At 47.9% G+C, this 27,817-nt stretch overlaps 1 pseudogene; it reads right to left on the reverse strand.

The window, feature by feature from the left end:
* Positions 1-1,675: 1,675 nt before the first annotated feature.
* Positions 1,676-27,817, reverse strand: part of LOC149356504 (uncharacterized) — a 41,053-nt pseudogene continuing 14,911 nt past the window's right edge.

The raw sequence follows: 27,817 nt of genomic DNA on the forward strand, positions 1-27,817 counted from the left end.
GCTCCTCCCCGGTGATGTCCCATCCACTGCTGAAAATCGCCACTGTGTGGTGACACCATCAGCACCATGAATTTGTTTTTTCGAGCTAATTAAAATATTAAAAACCGGAATATACGCGGTACGACCGATTCTAACAGCATTACTATAACTCATTCTATGCAACCAACAGGCAAAACAATCCACTGAGAATGTGTTTCGCGGCCCCTTTACAAAGCAGCGGTTATCTTGATTTCACATTTTCGCATTACATGCCCTGCCCAAGCCCATTTCTTCCTCTTGGTTTCGAGCAGAAATGACGAAGAAGATTGGCAATCTCGTTTGCATTCAAAACCTGGTAAATTGCGAAGTGCAAGGTCATGGCGTCCACAAATATTCAGCAATGGCACAAACATTTTGATGGAAGCAAGGTTGTGAAACGCCCTGCGCATTGCAGTTGATGCTCGCACATTCTTCCCATGCAGCTAAAAATCCACAGCCCTGCACTAGGGTCTCCTCTATAGCTCCAACATAGTTTTCATATGCATTCAACGCACAAAAAGAGGCCAGTCACTTTGAAACAACACTTTTATTGAACGTGGCTCTTGTATTGCTCACAGTTAAGGGTAGAAAAAGCAGGTGAGAGGAAAAGAATTCATGTGGTATATACATAAATAAAGGTTAACCATCTTCAGAGGCCTTCTTCAGATGCAGAGAGAACAAAATGTGAAGCACAATCCCAGTTGTGCATGTGATAGAGAGAGGGGCTCTCTGTTTGACGGTGCGTGAACCGCATGCGACCAGCAATTGCACACACGCCTCCGGGAAATGAGGATGGTGGCGGAAGGTTGCACCTCCTCAAAGCTGGAGGAGAGCACACCTTACCTGTGCGTTAAAAGCGACCAGGCCTAAAAGAAGCCCGACGACACCACAGCAAGAAACCAGTTTTGGTCAAGCCTTCTGACGATGGTGCACATCTCTTACACCGTTGCAAATCATCCAGGGATATGGAGGATGCGAGAAAATACTTCCTCAAAGCATCCTGAATCCTCAACAAACAGCTCAGTTTTGTCGAATCCATCCCTCTCGATTGTGACCTTCTGTACCACCTGTTACATACCTACGGGGTATTAGTGTGAAATGTCTTCCATGGCCCAATGTCGTGGCTCAATTTCTTGTAGTTGTGCTCCTTCTGTTTCAGTTTTCGTTCGAACATAAAGCTACAAAATCAGTCACGCACAATCAGCATCAAGTTGAAAACGTTCTTTAACAAATGACAATTTTTGTCTTCTATTCGGTGTGCCTCTCCCTGCAAACTAATCTCAATTGTTCTCCCCATATTTCCGCTCATTTAACTCATGGCATTCTCTCGATATATAACCGAGTATCTCAATGACTTTTAAATAAACAAGATACCTATCACCCAGCCCCCTGTTGAAGCAGATGAATTGGTGGTATTCTTGTGCTCTATGCAGGCCCAGCCTCAAGCTCAGACTGCCGTGAAATATATATTTCAAAAAAACGTGCAACGCAACAAGGGCCCTTCCTGACGTTCTCTCAGCTTTTGCTCGTAGCAGGGCATGTGGGATAATAATGGGCAAATGTTTTCACTGCAGGCAGCCCTGGTCTTCTGCGGCATCTAGGGTGCACCTCCACTAGCCAGGGAAGTGTGCCGGCAGTTTTGGCAGTTGTGTCTGGTTTTGCCAGTCCGTTGTCCGCGCTGTCATCGGATGCCTTTCTTGAGGTCCTCACGCACTTTCCAGAGCATGAGCTCCATGCAGGCTGCTGCGTCCTCCTGGTTGTCGTGACCGTCCACTGCATATGCGAAATGCGCCACAGTCAGTTCTGGAAACCAACATAAAGCATAGTGAAGGAAATCTAGACCGCTTTATCCAAGACTTGCTGGCGGATAAAGTACACGTTTTAGCCAAGTGGCCAAACAATCTCTCTGCTCTCGTACAGCCTCGAATAAAACCAGTTGATCAGCACTTACCAGACAATGTACAGATAGCGTGATAGGTGTAACATTAAGAGATTGGAAGCGGGCGGAGTGGGTCAGGGAACAAACGCGGATTAATGACATCCTACTAGAAATAAAGAGGAAGAAATGGGCTTGGGCAGGGCATGTAATGCGAAGGCAAGATACCCGCAGGTCCTTCAGGGTAACGGAGGGGATTCCAAGAGAAGGCATTAAGAAGTTTGCGGAGATACGGTGGCCGCAACTGGCAAAGGACGGGGTTAATTGGAGAGACATGGCTGAGGCCTTGGCCCCGCAGTGGGCGTAGCCAGGCTCATGATGATGATGAGCATGCACCACATTAGGAGCTGCCACTGAACTTCAGGCTCCAATAAGGGAACACTCAACCAACTGAGCCATTGGCCCATGTGTGAAAGAATGTGTTGGAGGAAGACGTTTGCGGCCCTGCCGCTCTGTGCATGTTAATATGCAGCCAATAGGGGCTTCTGCTGTGACGTGTGACGACACTCGATGCAGAACCAACTCTGCAATCATTCCGTGACGACAGTCCCCAGCATGTGTCCGCAGCTGCCACTTTCACACGTATACAAGTTGTGCAATACCATAATACAAGCACCACAAATTTCTAAACCAGACTGCTTGCTCAAGAAATGCTTTAGGGGTGGAAATGAGCGCTCATGCCTTAGAGCAGACCCATGAGCTTATACAGAAACTCGTGATTAAGACAAAAGACTAGAGGATCAAATTGATCCTGCACAAGACAACAATGAATCACTAATAACTAATGAGGGCAGCCTATCACCCCCTTCATAATTCAACATCAGTGATAGGCAGATGAACAAAGCCACACATAGACAGTCCCTCCACTCACTTGGCGCTTCCAAAGGCCAATTAATAATTATGAAACCGCTGGTGCTTTTTCGCAGTTGCTAGCCTAGTGACAACAAAAAAAAAAATAGCAAATCTACACAAACTGACTGTAATTTTTTAGTAAATTCTGAAACATTTCCAAGCTTAAGGACATTCACCGCTTCAGAGGCATTCATAATCAATGTGAGGGTGATAGCTTGCATGTTCACTGAACCAATGGGCATTTGATACAATAAAGATGCTGTGCAGGATAGATCAAGCCTAAGGATGGCTCACTCACATAATCCAGTTGGCGTCCTTGTAAAAATGAATTGCAGTGGTGTACTTTACTTGAATAGTATGTCAAGTTGAAGAAAGACAGGGCAAGAAAGGAATTTATTTCAGTTCAAACTATGACCTATACATAGTCCTCTGCCACAAGGACCATGGCAAGCAGTCCAAAGTGATGACATTCATGGATATTCCGAAATTAAACAGAATTCATAGAAGCTTTTTCGAAACAGAGGAATGGCCATACAAGAGTTCTATCCAAGCCAAAGATGCTCATAAACAAACTGGTATGGTGCACGATTTCTAGCATGACACAGGCCTGCATCAGATTACATTAGGAACACATGATGCACTATGGTGCTTGGTGGTGCGAAACAGCAAGGCATGTAACGACATAAATGGCGAACCAGTTCCACGCTTAAATTTCAAACGTTTACGGCTTGCTTGTTTCATATGAACAAATGAGCGCTACACTATTCCTGCCTCAATAATGAACGCTGCTTCCCCTTATCTTTCGTTGCAATGATGTACATCGTTCCCTGCTGTTTGTTTGGTTTTTGTTTTGTTTCTGTTTTACTTGTACTAAGCGGAACCCCCTTCTCCGGAATTTGCAAAGCTTCGTAATTCTCATGCCTAGAAACTCCTAAACACCCTGCAATGAGTGACATGCGGCCATAGCAGCTGCGTGATGTCTGAATCTAACCAACCACCACCTCTTAACCGACATACACAGAGGGTGACACGGAGGAGGTCCTCGAGTATAAAAAGGAGTATTGAAAAGGGCTCGCCAGCTTCTGGGCTCAGTTGTGGGTTCTCTGCTGCAAGTAGCAGTGTACATGTTCATGACAACACAGTTCAGCGACCGAAGTTATACACTACACTCAAAAGGAGCTGCAGGGGACCTTTAAACAGTAGACACTGCTACGCAACACTGGTCATGCCACAAATGGCATGACCAGGGGCCCCGGCAAACAAGAAGCCAATGCTGGGGGAACAGGCCCCCAGCGCACGTGTACACCAGAGTGAGAGGGGGTGAATTGATTTTTGAGGAAAGGAAATGGCGCAGTATCTGTCTCACAAATCTCGGCGGACACCTGAACCCTGAAACTGTGCGGACACCTGAACCGCGCCGGACACCTGAACCGTGCCGTGCCGTAAGGTAAGGGAGGACGTAAGGGAAGGGAGGACATTAGGAGTGAAAGAAGAAAGAGAGAATGAGGTGCCGTAGTGGAGGTCTCCGAATAATTTCGACTCACCCCCGTTCTGGATGATCTTGTTGAGATTCTCGGCCATGAGGGTGCGCAGGGCGCGTTTGTAGGGCAGCCCCCGGCGGTGGGGGAACACGGCGGCCGTGTCCACCACCCGGCCGTGCACCAGACGGAGGGCGCGCAGGTCCGAGTCCAGGCTGTGGCCCAGCAGGAGGGTCTCCGCCGAGAAGAGCGCGAGCAACACCGCCTGCACGTCCCGCAGGCTCGTCTAGACCCCCACCATGTCCTCCTCCTTCAGGCCGCTGAACCTGCAAACCCCAAAGAGCAACACGTGACGGCGGGCGGCGACTTTATCACGAGAATCATCATCGCCTCTCACTGCCGGAACATCCCCAGGTGTATCAAGTGAACGGGCGACCGAGGCCACGTGCCAATTCCAGCTGCCTTCCAAACTAACCCTTTGTAGCACGGCACCTACATTAGTGCACACGACTTTTGAACCTTTCTACTGAAGATCCCACAGGTGTTTTCACAAAGCTGGAGATGCCAGCAAGGCATCGTTTGAAATCCCTGGGATCAATTAACAAAAATGGGATCATTTAACAAAAACAGCTTGGTTTTGGTTTATTGGGGTTTAACGTCCCAAAGTAACTCAGGCTATGAGGGATGCCCTAGTGAAGGGCTCAGGAAATTTCGACCCCCTGGGGTTCTTTAACCTGCACTGACATCGCACAGTACATGGGCCCATAGAATTTCGCCTCCATCGAAATTCAACCTGCGCAGCCGGGATCGAGCCCGCGTCTTTTGGGTCAGCAGCCGAGCGCCGTAACCACTGAGACACCGCGGCGGGTAGACGGTCCACGCAAAGTTGTATGGTCTGCCTAGGAAGCATTGTCTGCCACTGCAGCTTTTTCCTTCTCTCACGTGATGGATTGTTTTACCAAAGGACACTGTAGCCGAATTTTCATTGCAAAAACAGCTTTAGATGATTGGGCATTTATGCATTTTATGAAGAACAGGAGGGCTGCGATTCCATGAGCGCGGAACTGCCTGGCGTGCGTGAATTTCTCAAGTTTTTGAGCCATTGGTGTTATTTTTGTGAAGTAGGGGGCCTTCAATATACACACACAAATTTTCAGATTTTTCTCAATGTCAGTATACAGTCCGTGTCTGAAAGGGTTAAACTGATGACAGTAACTGAACACCACCACCTGAGAGGAACCCGCTTTATACCACTTGCCTCACGCCGTGATGGAAGACAATTATGAGATTATCATTACTTGAATTTAAATGGCATAAAGGCAGCTTGGCTCAACAAAGCTTACTCTGCCCAATGTGGGCAGAGCGACAGGCTACAGACACCAGGCTAGGAGAAAAGCTTGTATACAACAGCGGCACTGAGGATTGAACCCAGCGCCTCCTGCACACACGGCAAAAGCTCAAACCACCGAATCATCATTGTTGCTGAATCATCATATACACACACAAATTTTCAGATTTTTCTCAATGTCAGAATACAGTCCGTGTCTGAAAGGGTTAAACTGATGACAGTAACTGAACAACACCACCTGAGTGGAGCCCGCTTTATACCACTTGCCTCACGCCGTGATGGACCAGAATTATGAGATTATCATTACTTGAATTTAAATGGCATAAATGCAGCTTGGCCCAACAAAGCTTAGTCTGCCCAATGTGGGCAGAGCGACAAGCTAGAGACACCAGGCTAGGAGAAAAGCTTGTATACAACAGCGGCACTGAGGATTGAACCCAGCGCCTACTGCACACACGGCAAAAGCTCAAACCACCGAATCATCATTGTTGCTGATTAGAGTAACATAATTCCACTCAACTGTTATCGTGCTCTGTCTCGGGCTTCATTGCTGTTGTGCCAGATCTCCTGACAGCATCAGTGGCAAGGATAGAACATTCTCGCACGAAAATGGTTGATGCATTGTGTCCAAACCATTCCGTACAAAGGCTACTGCAGGCTAATCTGACAGGTGCTCATTGGGCAGCTGCTTCAGCAGAGTAACGATGGGAAGATCTGAGCACAGTTGGCTTCACAAGTCACTGTGGCCTCTTATCGCAGCTGTAGCCACTCCAAGGCCAGGCTATTAGCACGACGAGTATATTTGCCAATGCAGTCAATTCTCGATAACCTGAACTCAAAGAAGAACCGAAAATTTGTTTGCATTAAGGAGGAGCCATTTTAACAAACCTGATGCTGGTGGGACCAAAGTGCCGGTTCGAATAAACTAGAAGTTCAAATCAGCCCGGTCCTGATTATCGAGAACCTATTCAATTTCCTCAGCACGGTAACTTTCACCGTCTGTAAAGCTTGCAAATGGAATCTGTGCTTCGAAAATAACACTGGGAACAGCCCTTATGGTTCTGAGAGCTGCTAAGAACACTGTTAAACGTAGTGATGGACACTGATGAATAAATCTGTTCGTCAAGAGGGGCTCAAAGCCTGTGGGTGTGGGTGAGGAGGGTCGTAGGGGACAGGGTCAGTTATGGGTCTCTTGACATCACAGGTGTGGCAATATTGCACCGCATTGCAATAACATGCAATGCCAACCACACAGCAGTGCACAGCACACACACATACCACAAGACACACAGTGCAAAGTGGACCACAAAAAAAAGTTGAGGATCAGGAAGAGAGACAGAGGGGGGGGCACTAACCGTGTGTTGTAGTCGAGAATATTCCCTTTGGGCTTGACGAGAGTTTCGTACACAGACTGCAGGTCCCAGCCAACCACCGTCACCCTTGTGAGGTCGATACCTTCAGACGTGTAGCACTGCACAGAACAGACACAATTCACGCGTGACGCTTGTTACATAATGCAAACACATTCTCCAACAGCCAGTGCAATCAGGTGACAAAAACAAACCAGCAGAAAGCGAGTCTAAAGAAAATGATCCTTTATCTCTATGTGGTGTCTACACAACCTATGTGGTAGAAACCATAATGTGCAACTGAGAAGCACAATATGTACAGCTGCCACCATATATACTACATATCACAGTTATTTGAGAGCCTTTCTATGTGAAACCCTTGTCTTTTTCGGTTTCTTTTTTCGCATCATCGTTTGCTCTTGTATGAAATTCGTGCATATCTTCTTTTTTCATTTGTATCTGTGCTCATGCCCGTGCTCATGCCTGCTTGGAGTGGAGCAACTTTTCAGTATTAAATAAATAAATAAATAATAAATAAATATATATATACTCCTACATATCAAGAAGGCTTTCCATATATACTACATATACTATATATCAAGAAGGCTTTCAAAAACTTGCACACACTGCTGCTCCAGATTTTGAGGACAACGAGGCCGTTAACACTATCACGCTACCAGAACAGCTGATAGCCAATGTAGTTACACACATCAGCCATCTTGAGGATCCGATGAAAACTGACATCACCATCATCATCATCATCATCACGCATGCATGTTCCGGCCACTGTAACAGTCAAGCATCTAGGCCCCAGGAGAACAAACCAGAACTGTTAAAAGATGGTAGAGAAAGGGCCGACTGATTAATAATTGAAATGACCCCAGATGTCGGACGAATGCATTAAGGGGGGACATGGGTCTTAGAGCATTTTTTTTTATTTACGGACCAAATGCAATGAAACGACACAGACTTGTTCACTTTTTTCTGCTGATTTCATATATGCAATTTGTTTATTTCTAGGCCAATTAGTTCTTGAGATATTATTATATATCATGCCATTGTCTGCTCAAACAATAGAAAAAAAATGGGCCACCAGAAATTTATTTTAAAATGTGGGTAGATACTACAATGTGTGAGGAATGCAACACTGGAAGCAGTTTTCAGTTTTATGTCTGTGTGGACAAATGGGCTTAATAGTTAATTTTCAAGTGAGTTAACCAGACATACGGTGACAGGATACACATGACACACATGAAACTATTAAGCCCATTTGTCCACACGGACAAAAAACTGAAAACTGTTTCAAGCGTTGCATTCCTCACATATTGTAGTATCTACCTACAAATTAAAATTAAATTTCTGGTGGCCCATTTTTTTGTATTGCTTGAGCAGACAATGGCATGAAATATATTAATATCTCATGAACTAAATGGCCTAGAAATAAACAAATTGCATATTTGAAATCAGCAGAAAAACGTGAATAAGTCGATGCAGTTTTATTGCAGTTGGTGGGTAAATTAAAAAAAATGCTCTAAGACGCATGACCCCCTTAAGGGTGCGCGGTGCAATGTGTTCAAGCTGCTTTACAAAGTGTCCTGTCCACGCTAAGCCAGTGAGGTTTCTCGGGGCACTTGCCATTTCAGAGTCGAGTGCGTAAACTCCCGGAGTACCCCCTCCAGGGGGTGGGCTCTTGGCGAGCGTAGACACAAAGCCCGTCAGCTCGCTTGGCTCTAGGCCTTCGTGTACATGGCCCTGTAATGGGGAAGGGTGGGGCAGGTAGAGACACAACTGAGTGGGGTGCTCCAATCCTGGCCAGCGCAGCGGGAGAGGGCAGTTACACAGCAATCAGGAGGGCTCTGTCTCGTGACAACCACACACACACACGAAGAAACAACTTAGCTATGATCGACATGTTCTACACTGCATCCCCACACAACACATCACTAGGCTCATCAAAAAATTTAGCAGACGGTTTAGCATAGCTAAATACGGAATACCATCCGGTAGCACTAGTTACGGTGGACGTTTAGGCTCCTTATGTACTAAAGGCTTTTGACCTAAAGGCATTTTACCTGGAAGGCATTTTCCGTGATGGCCTTTGGCTGTTTTTTTAGTGCAGTAGCACTACTGGGCACATTTTCCGATTTCGGGCATACGTAATCGTCTGAAGCCTGCTTTGTAGCAGGTGTCCTTATGTACTAAAGGCTTTTGACCTAAAGGCCTTTACCTGGAAGGCATTTTCCGTGATGGCCATCTAAAAGGCCTTCACTTGAAGGCCTTTACCCAAAGTGAAGGCCTTTACCCAAAGGCCATCATGAAAAATGCCTTCCAGGTAAAGGCCTTTACGTCAAAAGCCTTTAGTACATAAGGTCACCTGCCACAAAGCAGGCTTCAGGCAAGTAAGTATGCCCGAAATTGGAAAATGTGCCCAGTAGTGCCACTGCACTAAAAAACAGCCATTTGTGCAACAAATACTGAGGCATCTTATGCCAATGCAGACAATATACAATAGAGCCTCAGTGATACGAACACGGTTGATACGAATAACAGTTGATACGCTAACGTCGCAATCACCAGTCATGCTCTATCCCTGTGAGTAGTGAGCTGTGGCCGAGCAGCCGTGAATAATTCTCCTCAGCTACGAAACCAATATGCGTGAATGCATTTCCCCCGCTTCTGCATATGAACTTTATTTGTTTCAGGTGATAGAAAAATTTCATATGACACGAATTTTTTTGCAGCCCGATGAGGTTCGCGCCATCAGGATTCTAATGTAAAAATCGGCCTTTACCTTCTGCAACCTATGTTGGCTCCCATCCATGATATATATATATATATATATATATATATATATATATATATATATACACACACACTCACATTCTATCAGATCACACCCCTGGGACCACCGTACATGTCCACATCAGGGCGCTGCCACTCGCCCACTTTTCTATATAGTCTATCGCAGCACACACCTGGGACCACAGTACATGCCACATCAGGGTACACACTACCTCCAGCCTCGGGCTAATGAAAACAGATGGTGAAGCGAGCAGCCAAATTATGACCTCTTTTCTGCCTCTCTACCTCGTCAACAGACGCAAAGGAAAGGTGACACTAAAAAGACGCCAGTAAAATATATGTGGCTTGTCTCAGCACAAGACTCAAGGTTGCTTGCTGCACATGCATGCACAGGAGCAAGACACTGAGAGCTACCAGCATTGCAGTCGCCTTAAGAAACTGTATGCGAATGCAGTGGTGTGGCAAAATCACTCTGTCGATGTATGACACACTCTCCTCACCTTGGCAACGCAGCAGCCGTCCGAATCTCCGTCCCCTTCGCAGCAGCGGTAGCGACTCTCCAGGGCCCCAGCAACTGCAAATCAAAATGGGGTATGACGCGACAAGTAACGTGCTTACAACATGGAAGCCATGCCAACTCAGTCAAACAAGAGACCACATTTTTGGAAGTTCCCAATGCATAACCGCAAACTGGTTGGAAACCAACTGGTACCGGTTGCACCCGACACATCAGGATGTTCTTTATTATTACTTCTTCATAGAAAATGCTGCAGACCATATTGTCTGAGCCACGTGGTATGGTCCTAGTGTCTACTTTTCTCTCAGCAGTAGCACATACAAAACAACAGTAGCCACGACAGGCCTTCCCTTCGTAATGTCGTTGCACCTCTAGGTGCTGTCACTCCAACCATCCCAAGAGCACAAGTTCCTTGTCTTGAAAGGTCACGCAGGCTACTCACTGCCGTGTTTAAAGTCAGCACAGGGTACCCGTCGATTTGCACGCTGTTTAAGCACAGCACTGCTAAAGTCACTGCAAAGCACAACACCTTCCAACAACCAACCTGCTTTGAAACATCACTCACTGCAATGCCTGACATTCAGTTCGACAGCTGAAAGGCATCCTCACACCCAGAACTCCAGCGTGGGTATCACCGGCCACTGCTGGTACAACTGTGTCAAGCAACAGGGAAACCGGACTGAATGCTGAAAACCCTCTGGGTCAAGTAGCCAGAATGGCCAAGTAAAACAAAGCCACAGAAGTAGCTTAAAGAGGATGTGGTTGAACATCCTCACAACTGTCCTCCTTCAGTTACTGTGTCATCAGCATCATCATCATCAGCCTGACTACGCCTAGGCAAAGACCTCTCCCGAGTCTCTCCAATTAGCCCTTCCCTTTGCCAGTTGAGGCCACCCTATCCCCGCAAACTTCGTAATTTCATCCGCCCACCTAAATTTCTGGCGCCCCCTGCTACCACTTGCCTTCTTTTGGAATCCACTCCGTTACCCTTAAGGACCAGTGTTTACCTTGCCACCGCATTACATGCCCTGCACAAGCCAATTCCTCCTTCTTGGTTCCGACCAGGATGTCATTAACTCATGTTTGTTCTCTCACTCGCTACGCCTACTTCCGATCTCTTAATGTTACACCAACCATTTTTCTTTCCGAAGTTACTGTGCAACCCAAGATATCCAAGGGTGGAATAGTCGAACTCTGACAGTTCGGATTCAAAAGGGACCACAAATCTGTTCCAATTGCATGGAGTTCAATTTAGGGGAAGCCTTTCTAGTACACCTAGTGCACCTAATAAACAAAGCTTCGAATCAAGCAGGTTTGAATCAACAACTTTCCACGATAACGGGAAGAATGAAACAAATATGATGGCTGCCAAAGAGTGGCGCACGAAGACAAAGCAAGTGGCAAGCCCGGCACATGAAAAGAGGTCGCCGCCCACTCACTCCTCTTCTTCCAGAGTCGGCCCCAGTGGTGGACGCACTCTTCCGGGCGTGTGTAGTCCCCGTCCTCGGTCAGCGAAAAGGTGGCTCCGCACCGAGAGCACCGCAGCACTGGATCTGCAGGTAGGGCACGGGGACACCTCAGCACAGAGGGTCAAGCTGGCCACTCTTCTCGACACAGCAGCCCATTCACATTCTTAATAAGACAGCATTAGAAGCCTTATGGGACCAAAACGCATGGTCGGTCATAGCATTCGCCCACTGGCTGAAGAGAAGTGACATCACCAGACAGGAAGTGCCACCAGGCAGGAAGTGACACCACCAGAGAGGGAGTGATGTCACTTCTGGTAAAAGACAGGAAGTGACACCACCAGCCAAGAAGTGATGTCACTTCCTGTAACAGACAGGAAGTGACATCACCAGACAGGAAGTGTCACCATGCAGGAAGTGACACCACCAGGCAAGAAGTGATGCCACTTCTCGCAACAGACAGGAAGTTACATCACCAGACAGGAAGTGACATCACCAGACAGGAAGTGTCACCAGGCAGGTAGTGACACCACCAGAGAGTAAGTGATGTCACTTCTGGTAAAAGACAGGAAGTGACACCACCAGGCAAGAAGTGAGGTCACTTCCTGTAACAGACAGGAAGTTACATCACCAGACAGGAAGTTACATCACTAGACAGGAAGTGACATCACGAGACAGGAAGTGTCTCCAGGCAGGAAGTGACACCACCAGAGAGGAAGTGATGTCACTTCTGGTAAAAGACAGGAAGCAACACCACCAGGCAAGAAGTGATGTCACTTCCGGTAACAAACAGGAAGTGACATCACCATACAGGAAGTGGTGACACTTCCGGTGAAGGCATCAACAGCTACTAATGCTATCACATTGCCAATATATAATGGAATTGGGCGTCCCTGTTTTTCTGTGTGTGGCTATGTTCGCCAACACTAAATGCAGGCAGAAGCAGCGATGTCTCCTGACAAGCCTTCATCTGCAGGGAGTGTTAATTCTCACACTTCCTGCTACACTCCCACTTCATAACGCTCACTTAGCCAAACAGTCAGCAGCAGCTATACTCCATCCCAGTAGTTCCTTGCAGCACTACCAAAGCTGCAATGAGTGCACAGGCAACGTTTTGACGCTGCGGAACGTAGTGCCAGTATAAAATATGCGTACGGGCATATGGGATAGCCTGCTCTGAAGTCCACATTCGCCAAACGATATACCCCACCGAGCTTTAATGTACGCTCGAGTTACGTACGCTATTTCCAGAGTTTTGTGCGCGTGACTCTTGCACGCTCTAAAACACTGTTTCCAAAATGGCAGCCCCTTTCAAAGCACGACCTCTTGCCTTGGATTGAATTCATCGTTGCTGCTCCTGTTTTAAGTACGTTAAGTGACCATAAATTGGGCACAGGGCTTTCACTTCGTCTGATCTCACCTATAATAAAGTGCACGAGCAATAAATTTGCTCAATTTTTTATTTAGAGTAATGATTCTGCTGCTTCTATTCCTAAAGGGAAGCATTGATTTGTTGACAAAAATGCTTCCTGCTCTAACCAACAGATGGCGCCACTCGGCTCACCTTATCATTCTGTCTCAGTTTGCGTGCGCTAAACTAAAAGTACGAATGTGACAAATGGTGTAATGACATGCAAAATGCTAGCATTTAGCGAATGTAAGTATGCATAGGGGGACAGAATGTAGATGGCATCGATTTATACTCTTTTCTAACCATTCTGTGTACTCCACAAGCAGACGACACACAGACGGCGAGGTGGGGAGGAACACGTTTAACACGCTCTCCTGATCGGCTGAGGAGGTCTCTGTTTTTGGCAGGGCTGCAAGTCAGTTATGGGATATAGTATAGTTCATGAACAGATCCCTCTTATGAGCCACTGCTGCTGTAGTACTGAACATATATATATATATCTTCAGTAACAGAGCACTATGACACTATGGCTAGGCTTATGACTTGCCAGACTGCAGTAGTTGTATTGCATGGAAAAGACACGTTTAAATGTCAATCAGATCTCCGCACCATCATTTTGCACATATCTTTCTCAACTAAATTATCACGCAGAAACTAAAAGCACATACGCATTAATACAGTAAAGGACTTCATAAAACGGTCCACCAAGAATAACACCATCTGCCGGGCTAGTTGGTTACAATCCATATGTATCAACAACGCGACCACAAAACAGGAAGAAGAAGGAGAAGATAGTACAGAGAGAAAGTTCGAAGTTCAGTGGTCTGTACAATCTTTTTCTTCCTGTTTTGTGGTCGCGCTGCTGATACATATGGTCCATCAAGGTTCACATAAAAATGCGAAAAAGACACACCTGGAATAATATTGTATGCCTTGAGACAGAACCTGCATTAAATATCTTTTTTCTGCGTGTGTGTATAAGTGTTAGGCTGCAGATATACTAAAAATAGATGTTCAAACCAGAAGTTCCAGGCTGCTACTCGAGGCACATGTTTAAGTCAAAAACTGCTCCTACAGAAACAACGTCCCAAAGCACAGAACACTGCAAACACCGCTCCTTGCTCTTGTTCTGATGACACTGCCAACAGGAATCAATCCCCTGTCACTAATCAGCACAAAGGAAATAGATTTGCTTTTCTTCTTTTTTTTTATCCAGCTCAAGACAAGAACAGGTCAAGAGAAGAACAGGTGCTGCCAACAGTGATCTGGGAACCTGGAAGTAACAAGAAAAAAAAAGGGGGCTCACCATTCGGCTTCGAGTATTGCCGGCTATCAATTCCTCCAAACAGGGCCCGGCCTCGCTCCGTCGGATGTGCCCGCGGATAGTTGTACTGCACCAGCTGCTCGGTGCTGAGCCGGTACGCATCCAGCAGCTCATAGAAGCGGGATGCTGCAACATGCCCAAACGGCACGATGCCAGTTAGGTTCAGCTAGCCAGTAAAAAAAGACAGGGATTCCGGAACGCGAGGGGGGGGGGCTCTGCCTCCCCAAAACTTTTCCATAAAGGGCAGTGCCCCCCTCCAGTCTTCTCCAACTGCTTACACTCTGATACTTTATCACTGACAGACCAACTCTGATTTGACTTCACAAGTCCACAAACTGCCCATTCTTTGCTCTGATCATGCTGCTACATAAAGGCATAGTAATGCAATGCTTTACAGTAAAAACCATGTTAAGGTTGGTTGGTTGGTTTATGGGGTTTAATGTCCCAATGCGACTTACGCGATGAGAGACGCCGTAGTGAAGGGCTCCGGAAATTTCCAACCACCTGGGGTTCTTTAACGTGCACTGACATCGCACAGTACACGAGCCTCTAGAATTTCGCCTTCATCGAAATGCGACCGCCGCGGCCGGGATCGAACCCGCGTCTTTCGAGTCAGCAGCCGAACACCGTAACCACTGAGCCATAGCGGCGGGAAAACCATGTTAAGGTGTACAGCAGTTCCCCCGAGTCTAAGTAGCATGAAATCCCTGACTTGCTTCCATTAATCAAACATCGTACACTGGGTGCGTATACCCGCGGCTTATCGCGAACGTCCCGGTTAGCGCGCGTACGGTTAGCGCGTAGGGGGGCATCTCGTAGCGCAGCAACGAGTATGGGCCGCATCGCAAGGAGGCCCCCAACAACGCGGCGAAACGTTGACACCGACCCGCCGCAAGCACGTGGCGCCCACGCCAACTGCCGTCAAGCCCGAAAAGAAAGAACCTCCGCGACCGCGCAAAATGCGCTTCCCTCTCTTTTCCGTCGCCAGGGACACCAACGTACCCTCTCCACACCTGCTGTCCGGCCGCCACTCCGATCGCAGGCACCGGAGTCCGCTCAGACCCGGTCCTAGTGAGCCCGCCGCTACATCTAGCATTTATGGTTGTCACGTGACTAGGTTTCGGCGCGCAGCTTAGGCTGACCACCGCAAATTTTCGTTTTCGGTTTCCCCTCCCATGTGTTGCCGCCATCGATGCATTGCTAGTTGTCTTGGCATCACTGCGGCAGCCGTGATGTGGCTCCTTGTTACCCATGGAGGAAGGAAAGAACTAAGAGAGATGATTAAGTCATATTTTTTGAAGGCAGCTTTTCCCTCTACTTGGCCGCCGACTCAGAGCGCTTGCGCAAGCGCGGCAGGCATTCCAGCAGACGACGCCGCAGCGCCCAGCGTCATCATTGGCTGTGCCGTCGGCCAAAGACTCCCACTAGCTCTTGCGACAGCGCGTGACTTGGAAGGAAGAAATCGGTAGTAGCGCGTGAGAAAAACCTTCCACTAACAACAATATGAGGCACACGGAACAAGTATGGGTTGATTTAGTGGAACAGTGCTGCAGCGGCCAATAGTAAAGCCCCGCTCGAACTTCCCGCGCCGTCGTCCCGCAGCTCCAAGGAGTGAAGTATACGCCTCCTGCATTTTTACCATGGAGGAAAAAAAAAGAATACTCGGAAGGGCGCGACCGGCGACAACCTCGAGGACTGGTCATAAAAAAAGTGACTGTGGCTCACCTCCGCTGAGCCAGGATATACACAGCGAAAGCTCTGCTAAGCATGGTTAACCACGGTTTGGGTTTGATTCATCTTTATTGGTTCAAGGCTTCAGAGAGAGCAAATCACGTGATGCAAGGCGCTCCACAACTGCAAGAGCGAGCTTCCAGAACGGCAGCCGTGACCAAGGAGGGAGCGTGACGTCACGCGGCCAGCGTTCGCAAGCCGAGTGTTTATGAAGCCGTTTTCTCCCTCAGTTTTTCGCTCTCCGAGTCAGTCCTGTATGTTTTGATTCTGGTATATTTTAGTGCGCGCGTATGTGCGACCCGCGGCGCGGGCGTCTACAGCAAGGAGGCTGATCTACAGTCAGTCTGCCGCGCTAATCCGCGCATGTGCGCGCGCAGCGGGGCTAGATTTTACCGCACGCTATCACGTGGTGTGATCACGGGGGGACACACTTTTTTTACTATATCTTTACTTCTTAAGACTAGGCTTCAAGGTTGTCGCAGGACGCTCCCTCCTCAGTTGGACGCGACTGCCAAGCGTGCAGCTGTGGTGACGATGATGAAGATCGAAGCATCCGACAAGCGCGATTTTGCGCATGCGGAGCGCCTCCCGTTGGAGGTCAAATCAAAGAGCCAGTTCACCTTCAGGTTCAGCATGGGAGGAGCAAAGCTTCTTCGCTCTAAAAAAAAGTTAAAAAAGAGTGTCGGTCCCCCCTATAGTAAGATACAACTTAAAAAAAAAGCAGTTGCTAACACTGGGCCGCGACGTTCTGTATTACTCCGCTGGCCAAATGCAACAGTAAGCGAAATGAGCTTTATAATGCTTGACTATATCAAACAATCTACCTATCAAAATTCTAGAGCTCGTAATCTTTTTCTTGTGATAAGCTTCTTATTAGGTAACAAGAAACGTTTAACCAGCGGACTACTTTTTTCTCGTGGAAGAATTCTGTGCGCGCAGGTTGAATGTGGGAGGAGCTTCACTGCAGACTCAAGTTGTATCCGACTGTAGTGATCACATCATGTGATAGCGCGTGGTGATATCCCCACTGCACGCACATGCGGGGACCAGCCACTATGGCAGCGGGCCAAATTGACAGTACAAAAGCTTCCTAGCTATAGACGCCCGCACCATGGGCCACGCAGATGCGCGCACTATAACATGCCGTCAGCAAAACATCAGGGACTGACTCCGAGAGCGAAAAACTGGCTGAGAAAGGCTTCATGAGCACTTGGTTTGCGAAAGCTGGCCGCATAAGCTGCTTGGTTTGATTGGTTTGTGGGGTTAAAAGTCCCAAAGCGACTCCGGCTATGAGGGACGCCGTAGTGCAGGGCTCCGGATGATTTCAACCACCTGGGCTTCTCTAACGCACGCTGGCATTGCACAGTACACGGGCCTCTAGCATTTCATCTCCAACGAAGTAAGACCGCTGTGGCTGGGATCAAAGCCACATTTTTCGCGTCAGCAGCCAAGCACCATAACCACTGAGCCACAGTGGTGGCTGCGTCACGAAAGCTGCCACGTCCTATTGGCTATTCTCAGCTGTGGGATGGACACTGTCACTCGTTCCTTGCTTTTCTGGCCGCCCTGGCATGCCTGGCCTTTCACGCACAAAGTCCACTCCAGTTGCAGATTGAAGAAGAGGCCCGCCTCGTCAGCATTAAATACGTCGTGCGGCGCGTACTCCAAAATCAGAGCCCGCAGCGTGTTCAGTCAATCGTCGACAGCTGACTCATCCACTTTTTTCTTTCACAAGAGATGACTCTGTACACAAGTTCATGCCTCTCTTTAAATCGGTGCAGCCAACCTCCAGAAGCCTGGAAACTTTCGGTTCCAAGAGAAAGTGCGATGTTGTCAGCTTTTTCTCACAGTACCTTGCCGTCCACGTTGACACTGGCCGCTGTGACTTCGCGAAACCATGTCAGCAGGATCTCTTCCAGCTTAACATGCATCGCTGTCTTCTCCTGCTTCAAGCTGACAGCGAAGTTCTGAGCTTCCTTCAAAATAACATCTCGCTGCCCAGCAATGGTGCAGAGCTTGAGTCAATGGTGCCAGCCCTCACTTTTGCCAGGTCGACACTTTTCTTCGCTGGGTTTTCATCGACCTTATTGAGTATATAAAGCTTCTCCTTAAAAGAAAGAGCCTTCCGCTTCCGCAACATGTCAAAAGCGAACGCTTGCGCAGCTTGCATCTTTGTCAGGTTTGGGCAGGCCACGTTGCACTTGGCAAAACGCACACGGCAGCGATGAACGAGGAAAATGGGCGCAGCCAGCGGCAGCGGCCTCCCGGCCAGCTCCCAGCAGCTGGCGAGACAACTTTTTCGATAGGCCAATGAGCTGCCAGCAAGTGGGTGACATAGCCCTGTCGGGCACGTGACTCACCTAGACTCGTCGGGTTGCTACAGGCAATGCATTGTAGCGCGTGCCCATCGAGGTCAGCGAAAGGGACGCGGGAGTCGAGAGTTCCAGCGGCAGCAGCCAGTACCCTCTCCCTCTCTCATGGGCTCGCTTGCGTGCGCAGGTGATTGGTTGCGCTTTCCAACCATTCTCGCCGGCTTGCAACATTGTTCGTACTATATTCCCCCGAATCGTAACGCATTCTGTACAATGTAGACCGTCCAAGACACTTTCGAAATTCGTATCGTCTTGAAATCCAGATCGACCATAATCGTATCATCGAGATTATACTGTACTTCCATTTTGTTACCTTCACATTTCCACCCTCAGCCCATGAAATGCCGTACACTTGTCACCGTAAAAGCTAGTCAGCGTGGCATAAGATAAAAATAAGAAAACATTAAAAAAAACACAGTATTACCCTGGCCTTGCTTTCTTTGCAGTTTCTGCAGGACGTTTTTCATCCAGACTGAATCCGAAACATACTGCAGACAATGTTCTCGGCTGTGGGTGCTTTACTTCTGAGAAACTGTCGGAGCATGTCATCTAAGGGGCAGCAGGGTGACATCATTTTTCAGCCCTGCCACTTTTTTTTATGCTGCAGAGTTTAATGGGCCGAAGCAACACATGGCCTATGAGGGTCACCATAGCGAAGGGCTCAAGATTAATTCAGACCGCGTGGGGTTCTTTAACCCGTACTGAAATTGTCCAGCACTTGGGGACCGTTTGTACTTCACCTCTACTGAAATGCGGCCGCTGCGGTTGGGATTTGACACAGCAACCTTGGCATGAGCAGCCAAATGCAAAAACCACTTATCTATCTCGGTGGGTCCGTCGGCTCCTGCCAATAACTTTCCCTGAACAGGTTGTTCAAATGCACTTTGTGCGGCCATGCCTTTGTGCTAAGCCGCATTCTTTTATTGCGCTCACCCGTCAGTTCCTGAGGTGGCTTGCGGTAACGGTTCTTCTCGATGCTGAAGCTGGTTCGCGCTGCGCGAGCACCGTGCAGCACCATCTCGTGCGAGACCACCCGGTTGCCGGGTGGGGGAGGGTTGGGACTAGGGCTAGGTGCGGGGACAGTGCTGGGTCCCGCGGAGGCAGTGTCAGCAGAAGACCCGCAACCCTCTTGGGCCTCCCTTCGCAGTCGCCTGAGCGTAGTCACGGCCACGTTGAGGTAGACGGTCTTGCTGGAGCTCCGGTCGTAGGTCTGCTTCTCCTCCGACAGTGCCTGCGACGCATAAGACATGTCAGGAGCTGATTGCGACGCATAAGACATGTCAGGAGCCGCCTGCGACACATAAGACATGTCAGGAGCTGCCTGCGACGCATAAGACATGTCAGGAGCCGCCTGCGACATATAAGACATGTCAGGAGCTGCCTGCGAAGCATAAGTCATGTCAGGAGCCGCCTGCAAAGCATAAGACATGTCAGGAGCCACAGTGCAAGCCATGTCACCGCTGCACAGACAGAGGACATTAAAGCGACTCTGATGACAATTTCAATATATTTTTGTCCTTAGTGAAATTCAACTGCACAGCTTTCTGCACCTCTGTTCGCACTTCTTTTGCAGAAATAGACGCATTTATTGCTAACAGATTCACAGCTGTAGTCCTAATATTTGGCCCCATTCGAATAAAACTCATCACAGCGTACACTGAAGACTCCGTGATCCCTAACTTGAACTGGCTAGCAGTGTTTGCCTTCAGTGATCCGCAGTGAAAACCCCGCAAACAGCACTGCATTTACGTTAAATTTAAGGTTCAGTTTTTCATGAAAGTGGCATCTTTGTCTCTAGAAAGCAGTAATCAATCAATACAAGACAGCCTCAATTTTGTCCTAAGGCCCTCTTCCACAGCAAAGCAATCCCTTCACAGAAAAGAGTAAAAGGGAATAGGAAAATTATGAATTCACACAATGCGCTTCGAAACATTCCGACGTAGGCACACTGGCAGCCGGTTACTAGCTCCCTAAAGAAGGAAAGCAGCGAGAGAATTACAACAAGCTGATCCTAACGAACCAACTTAAGCTAAAATAAACAACATGCACTGCTATGAACGCTGGACCACATTATACAGCGGGAAGAACAAAAGCTATGTGCCGGCAACATAGCGTGATGGAGGGTTATTCTTGACCTACGACATTTTGCCAGGAGATGCTGCCAAACTGTATGACATTTTAAACACAAGCACACCGACTCTGTGGAAAAATACGCATACTCGTAAACATACTCAGCCTCTTAAACATAGTCATGAAAACCTAATGCTTCTCGTAAGTGCGTGACACACCACAGAGGGTCGCCAAATTTTTCCGTACCCTGGCCAACCTATGCCGAATACTGCAGTGAACTGACAACAGTGACAACGGGAAAACGGTGCAAGAAATCATCACACGGAGAGGACAACAAGACAACCAAAAAAGCAGAAAAGGTAGCTCCATTATCAAACCGAACCATCCACAATCAAGCTGCAGCGAATTCATGGACATTGACCCAAGGAAGTCCCAAGCACTTGACCCTCCTGACATGGGCTCCAGCCCACATGGGTCTGAAGGGTAATGAGGGAGCACATGAGCTAGCTCGAGGGCTCACTTTCCGAGCAGCTTATCATCCCGCCTCCAACATGCCCGCCTTGTTCAGGAAGGACACCACAATCACTTCACGCGACCTGCTCCAACACTATCGTCTTTCTCGCCAACTCTATCCAGGTGCGCAACCAAGAACTTACAAAGACAAAGGCCGTCATAAGGCGCCAACTCCTGACGGACAGCTTCCCCGATCCCAAAAGATTCCTAAATATGTTTCCTGAACGGTATATGCCGATGTTTAAACACTGAAATATCCCAGCAGACCTCCTTCATGTGGTCTGGACTTGTCCACGACAACACGTGCGAACACCCACACAACATACCTGGGAGAATCGTCTACGCAGCTCTACCCTAGGCGACCAACGAGCGCTCATCGGTCTCGCTGTAGAGGCTGCCAGATTCCAAGGAGTCCTGGCCGACCCCGAGATCGGGGCCTTCGGCCCCTTGACTGTTTTAATAAATGTTTACCAAACAACAACCCCGCAAGGACCAGAACCACTCCCAGCAACACTAAAGCTATTATCGTTTGACAAGGCAATGAGAGCCCCTTGCCAGGGTGAGAACGGCACAAGCAAACCGGGGACAGCATTGGACCGGCGCCCAACGCACCTTTTCAATGGCCTCGTCTTCGGTGCTGCAGCACTTGGCACACTCGTTCAGGAAGAGGTCGAGGTAGCGCTGCCGGACAACAGTGGGCACTCGGCTGCCGTACTCAGCCGGGATGGTGGGTCGCTTGGACAGGACCTGCACAACACAAAAGTACCCTCTCAGGATATGAACACACACTTGTTTGTCTTTCAGCATACCTTGACGGAAATCTTGAAAGCACAATTTCTTTCCCGGTCACACCCAGAAATTACCACCTGAAATTTGCATCCTTAAGTAGGTTTATATACTGCCTCCATACATTGCATATATACTACATATATACAGCATATATACTGCCTGCATACTTTGGATATATACTGCATAAATACTACATATACTGCATATATACTGCCTGCATACTTTGCATATATACTGCATATATACTGCTTATGTACAGCATATATACTGCCTGCATACTTTGCATATATACTGCCTGCAGACTTTGCACATATACTGCATATATACTGCCACCATACATTACACATATACTGCATATATACTGCCTGCATACTTTGCACATATACCGCATATATACAGCAATACATACTGCCTGCATACTTTGCATATATACTGCATATACTGTATATATACTGCCTGCAAACTATATACTTTGCACCATCTCTCCATTCATCTTCCCTTCCTCTTCAGTGCTCATTTCATGTGTGTGCACCGAGAGCTACCTCTGCATTGCTCTAGCGAGAGTTTTGACTTCAATCATCCCCTCTATCTCGCTTCTCTGTCCTCCGTTTCTCTGCAATGCCGTTTCCACAAAAAGAGATGGCGCCACTTGCCCAAAGAGGAGGAGGAGGAAGAGGAAGGGCAGGGAGGTTAACCTTGGCCAATCCCCCCACGTGGGTATGTGCCATTAAAATGAGGTGAAGAAGAAGAAGAAGAACCAGCTGCTCGGTTTGCTACCCTACATGGGGGGACAGGAGTGAGGGGATATAACGTGAAAGAGAAAAGTGAGTAGAATAAAAGTGAAGTCATTCTGAAAAGTCAGTGTTCGTTGAAATCACAGCCTATCGTGCAGGCCAGAAGCTCGCGAGAAGCGAAGCAGTGCCTTGGAGGACTTCACCGCCGGCGACCGCCGCGGCCAGTGGCCGAGAATCTTCATTTCCATCAGTGGGCGGGTATCAAGAGACTCAAATGCAATGTTGAGGCACTGCGAAAGTACACTCACCACGGCTGGTACGTGTGCCACCCGCGGCTGGCCCTTGGGTTGGCTGGCCACCACGTGTGCTCCGGTCTTCGTCCCCTGGGGCAGTTGGACCAGGGCGGAGCGGCGCGCCGCTGCCAGCAGGGGCGCATTGGCCACCGGGGCCACCCGGCCCTGAAACGTGGGGGACCTCTCGCCGGCATCTTGTTCTTTGAAGGAGAGCATATGCCACATCATGGCAATGTCGGTTCGCAATGTTCGCTATCCTCCCCGTTTCTGCCCTATAGATGAGTACCCTTAAGATAAAGCTGTTGTATACTCTCTTGCTTGAGGGATATCGGTAAACTGCCATTACTGATCTGAGAGAACCTGCCATATGTGCTTCACCCCATTCTTATTCTTCGAATTACATCCCTCTCGTGACTCGAAACTGCGGTCGCTACCAGCCCTAAGTAGACGTATTCCCTAACCACTTCCAGCACCTCGCAACCAATTGTGAACTGCTGTTCCCTTGCTAGACTGTTAAACATTACTTTGGTTTTCTGCGCGTTGATTTTAAGACCAACCGTTCTGCTATGCCTGTCTAACTCATTGATTATGCTTTGCAAGTCATCTCCTGAGTGACCTACCAAGGCAATGTAATCAGTGAATCGCAGATAACCAAGGTATTCTCCGTCAACTGTTATCCCCAACTGTTCCCGATCTCAGCGCCGGAATGCTTCCTGTAAACAGGCGGTGAATAGCATTGGCAAGATTGTGTCTCCCTGCCTGACGCTCTCCATTATTCCAATTTTATAGCTGCCTTTATGGAGGACTATGGCAGATGTCCGTTATAAATATCTTCAAGAATCTGTATGGGCTGATAATAACAATATCATCAGCTTGACGAGCTAGATTGTGTTCATTTGTGCCGCTGCCGTGGCCCATCATTTCAGTTCAAATGTAAAAATGTCGGCACATGGCTGCGCACATCTCTCCAGTCCCAAATTCACTATGCAATATGCCACACAATCAACTTCCGTGACGTTTGTTGCACAACACATTCAACAAACTCATTCCACACATAGCTTAAATGCTCTTGACACCGTTCATGTAAATAATCAGCTTCTCTGTGCGGTGAGAATTCCTGTACAATGCTAGCTGAGCCATACTTCGGGAAAAATAGTTTGCAACAGCGCTGGCATTGTGTAGCCTGCGCAGATGTGCTTTCACCTTCTGCGGTCACACCTGTCAGGCATCCCACTGACATGTCTGCCCTTCATCAGATTCCCGACTCAAGGATGCTGGCGAAACGGACCACTTCATCGCTCTAGATTCAGGCCGATGCAGGGACTACCTGCACCTCTGGGTGGAACCTGGTCAGTGCTATCGCTGCACATAAATTGTCCCACAGTTCGTTGGCCGGGGAAATGCCTCTAGTGCACGAACAGGTTGGGTGGTTTTGCCTTAGGGGGAAGGTGGCAAGGAGGCAAGGTGCATGCACAGTATACTGATCAAATAAGTCCCTTCTCAATTACTTTTTTCTTTCCTGTATAGCATTGTACAAACAAAGTAATGCTTCACAAGGCAAAGTGGACTCGCTGGATGCCACACTAAATCACCCTGGTTAGAACCTGCATAAGTGAAGTTGCTTGATGACACCATGCGCATTTCATCGTAAAAGACTTCAATTCTTATGTTGGTGTCCCCACAAGGCACTCTGCCCAATTAGTAAGTCATTGGCTCAATCAGACGAGGATGAAATAGCAATTACACGTGGATTTTTTGACAGGTGCACATGCAGTCATTACTCGAACCATGCAGATATTTGCCACCACAAAAAAACACAACTGCGAATATGCCTCCTGCATCAAAAAGCTTCCTGTTCTAAAGTACTGGTAGGCAAGCGCCGTTGGAGTGAAGTTGGCTTAGCCATAATAAAAGTCTCCCGATCCTAGCCTCAAAAAACCAATGACACTCCGTTCAAACAAGCTTTCACCTTATGCCGTTGGCAGGGAAGCTGCATTGTAGTATATCACCACTTCTGTCTCCCAAGTTCAATGACTCTTGACAATCCAGTGTCACTTGCTGGCTATTACAGTTAACCTCGCACATATTATGTAAATATGGCACTGAACCAATGAGGAAGTGGAATGATGAAAACGTCTGTCGTACAAGCATCCCCGTGTTTGGAACTAACTCAAATTTAAATAAGTATCAAACTATAACTCTCTTTACTCCTTTTCAGTAAAACTCAGCCGTATAAACTCTTTTTAAAAAAAAACTCAGCAGCACAAAGCGTCAAGGAAAGCTCTACTGAACACAGTACAATCTGATGGCTTCAAGATCTAGCCTGAACAGGTGTTGGCACTTGACAGCTAACTGAGCAGTCGATGAAAGCCCAGTCATCGCTCCTCTGCTGGCAGAGGAATAGGGAGACATGGTACACGAGACAGCACGGGACTTTGAGCTAAAGCAAACAAACAAACAAGAAGGGACCGGGGACTCACCTGTCCCGACTGGTATCGCTGCTGCAGCTGGGCAAAGCGGTTGTGCATTGCCTGCGCAGCGGACACGTGCGCTAAGAGCCCTCGCGGTGCCGCCGATGGACGCTGCACATGCGGACACACACAGGCATTGTGGGACTGCACTGCTTGCTTACCACTGGGCTAATGCGAGATAAGTTCTGTTCCAACAGTATTAGGCAATATTTGTATGGCAACAGCTGCTTTCCGGAGGCCCCCCCCCCCCCCGAACCAGGCTTCAGTGTAATCCGACGACACAGGTAGCATGATGCCAGAGCCACCGTGAAGATAGAACTAAGAAGGCGGCGGCAAAATGATAGAGAACTAAAGGGAAGCAGATGATGGAAGCCAGATTTGAAGAGATACCATAACTTTTGCCCAGCCTGATGCTAGAGCTTAAAGAAGAAAAAAATTCAGGGGGCACTTTGGCTCTCTAAAGTGCTGCAAGGCGAAGGCCTTTCCTGGCCACTGTTTGGCATTGACTGTGAGACTGTTTGTGCTGTACTAGTGTTTTATTTTACTACACACTTTGACTACACATTACAACTATGCACTCTGACTGCACACTTTGACTGCTTCTTTAGAATGACTCTCTCTCTGCTTCGATGAGTTCGGTTGTATCCATGGCTCCGTTCGCAGTAATGAGGTATGTAATGTGGTCACCCACAGACGCCTTACGCCTCCTGTCGGAGCGGACGACAGGAGGCGTAAGTTTATTAGTTGTCGTCTGTTCCAAAAGGGGCAGTCAAGCATCCGTGGGTGACCTCATTACTTCGAATCCGCGCACTCTGACGTCATTACCATTTCGACCAACCAAAAAGCGTGACACCTCTGCTGACAACCTTTAATCGACAACGATGGCGCATTTAAGGCTTCCGCCTTAAAGGAGATAGTGGGAGCCAGAGTTGGCTCAACGTCAGAACGTTTGCACAGCCTAGCTAAGAGGAGCAGGTGGGCGCACCACATACATGCGCCAGTTGTAGCTCTCCTAATGCTATGGCCAACGAAGCAGCTCTCGTGTGGAGCCGTGCTCAAGAACGTAAATGTCGTCATCGCCACAAAGGAGCCCCTGGTGTGTGCGAAAACAACGAAAAAAAAAGCAGTTGCAAAATACAGCCCATCTTTACTGCACACACTTAGAAAAGTGCTCGTCTTATATTATTGTAGTTTGCACTCTTTCCAGCATGCCCTTTAATAAAAAGAAAAGCTCGCTTCGAATTGGCAATGAAATGCTTTGAGCTTTTGCTAACAGATGGCATCACAGTGTTTTGCCTTTAGTGGTTGTAGTGGTAGCAACAGTCCAATAAAACACGGTACCGTAGCAGCTTTCGGTGCGAAAACTGAAATGGACACTGCGCTATACTACAGCTATATATATATATATAGCTATACAGCTCCCAGTTATATATCCTCCCATTTAGATCATTCTTTAAGGGTTCAAGAATACCAGTGCCATATAAATGTCTTTAAAAACTCATTTTTTCCCAGAACGCTGCATGATTGGAATAAATTACCAGAAGTTGTCTTAGCCCCGCAATCTTCTTCTGAAAATGACCTGTCGCGACTTTTGTCGAGTTACCTTTTTTACATCTTTCTTGCTTTCATGATTCTTTTGTTATCAGTTTGCTCAGTATTGGAATGTGTTGTATTTTTACTGTTTTTTTACGCAGTGTCATCTGCATGACGATGTATGCTTTGCAGCTGTATCCCCCCTACGAAAATGCCCTCAACAGGTGCTGTAGGTACCTGAATAAATAAATGTCTAACTACGGTCACTGTTTAGGTCATGACTCTCGCCGCCGTGCAACAGCTATCGCACTCATTGATCACGGTTTCCAGCATCGAGACAAATAAAAATAGCAACAACCATTAATAAACACATTTCCAGCAAAAATCGTCCATAGTAATCACAACAAAACCGTTGCAGAATTGAGGCACCTTGCACACAGTTTTTTCCATTCCGGCGAAAAGAAAATGACTCATTAAAATAAAGTTGTCGATTCATTTAAGCCTAAGTTCAGAAGCTCGCACAGCTGCCCGACACCCGAACGTCCCATTGGCCTCACCCGAGCTAGTTCTGGGTTGTGGGCGACACGCTTCTTGGCTGGCACAGCAGGCTCCACCGTCGACTCTGCAGCTCGATTCAGCTGCACCCGCTCCTGCGCACAAAGGAAGAGGGCGTCTGGGTGACCATCATGCACGGTGTTTAACAGCCTGGATCATTACAGCTGTGCAGCCAATCGACACACAGTTCCACGCATAGGCTGCAAGAGAGATTTGTAGTGCCTTTTTAATCACAAAAAGGGGCAAATGGATGAG

This window comes from Amblyomma mixtum, chromosome 3, assembly GCF_055824585.1.
Source record: "Amblyomma mixtum isolate Tamu chromosome 3, ASM5582458v1, whole genome shotgun sequence".
Classification (NCBI taxonomy): Eukaryota; Metazoa; Arthropoda; class Arachnida; order Ixodida; family Ixodidae; genus Amblyomma; species Amblyomma mixtum.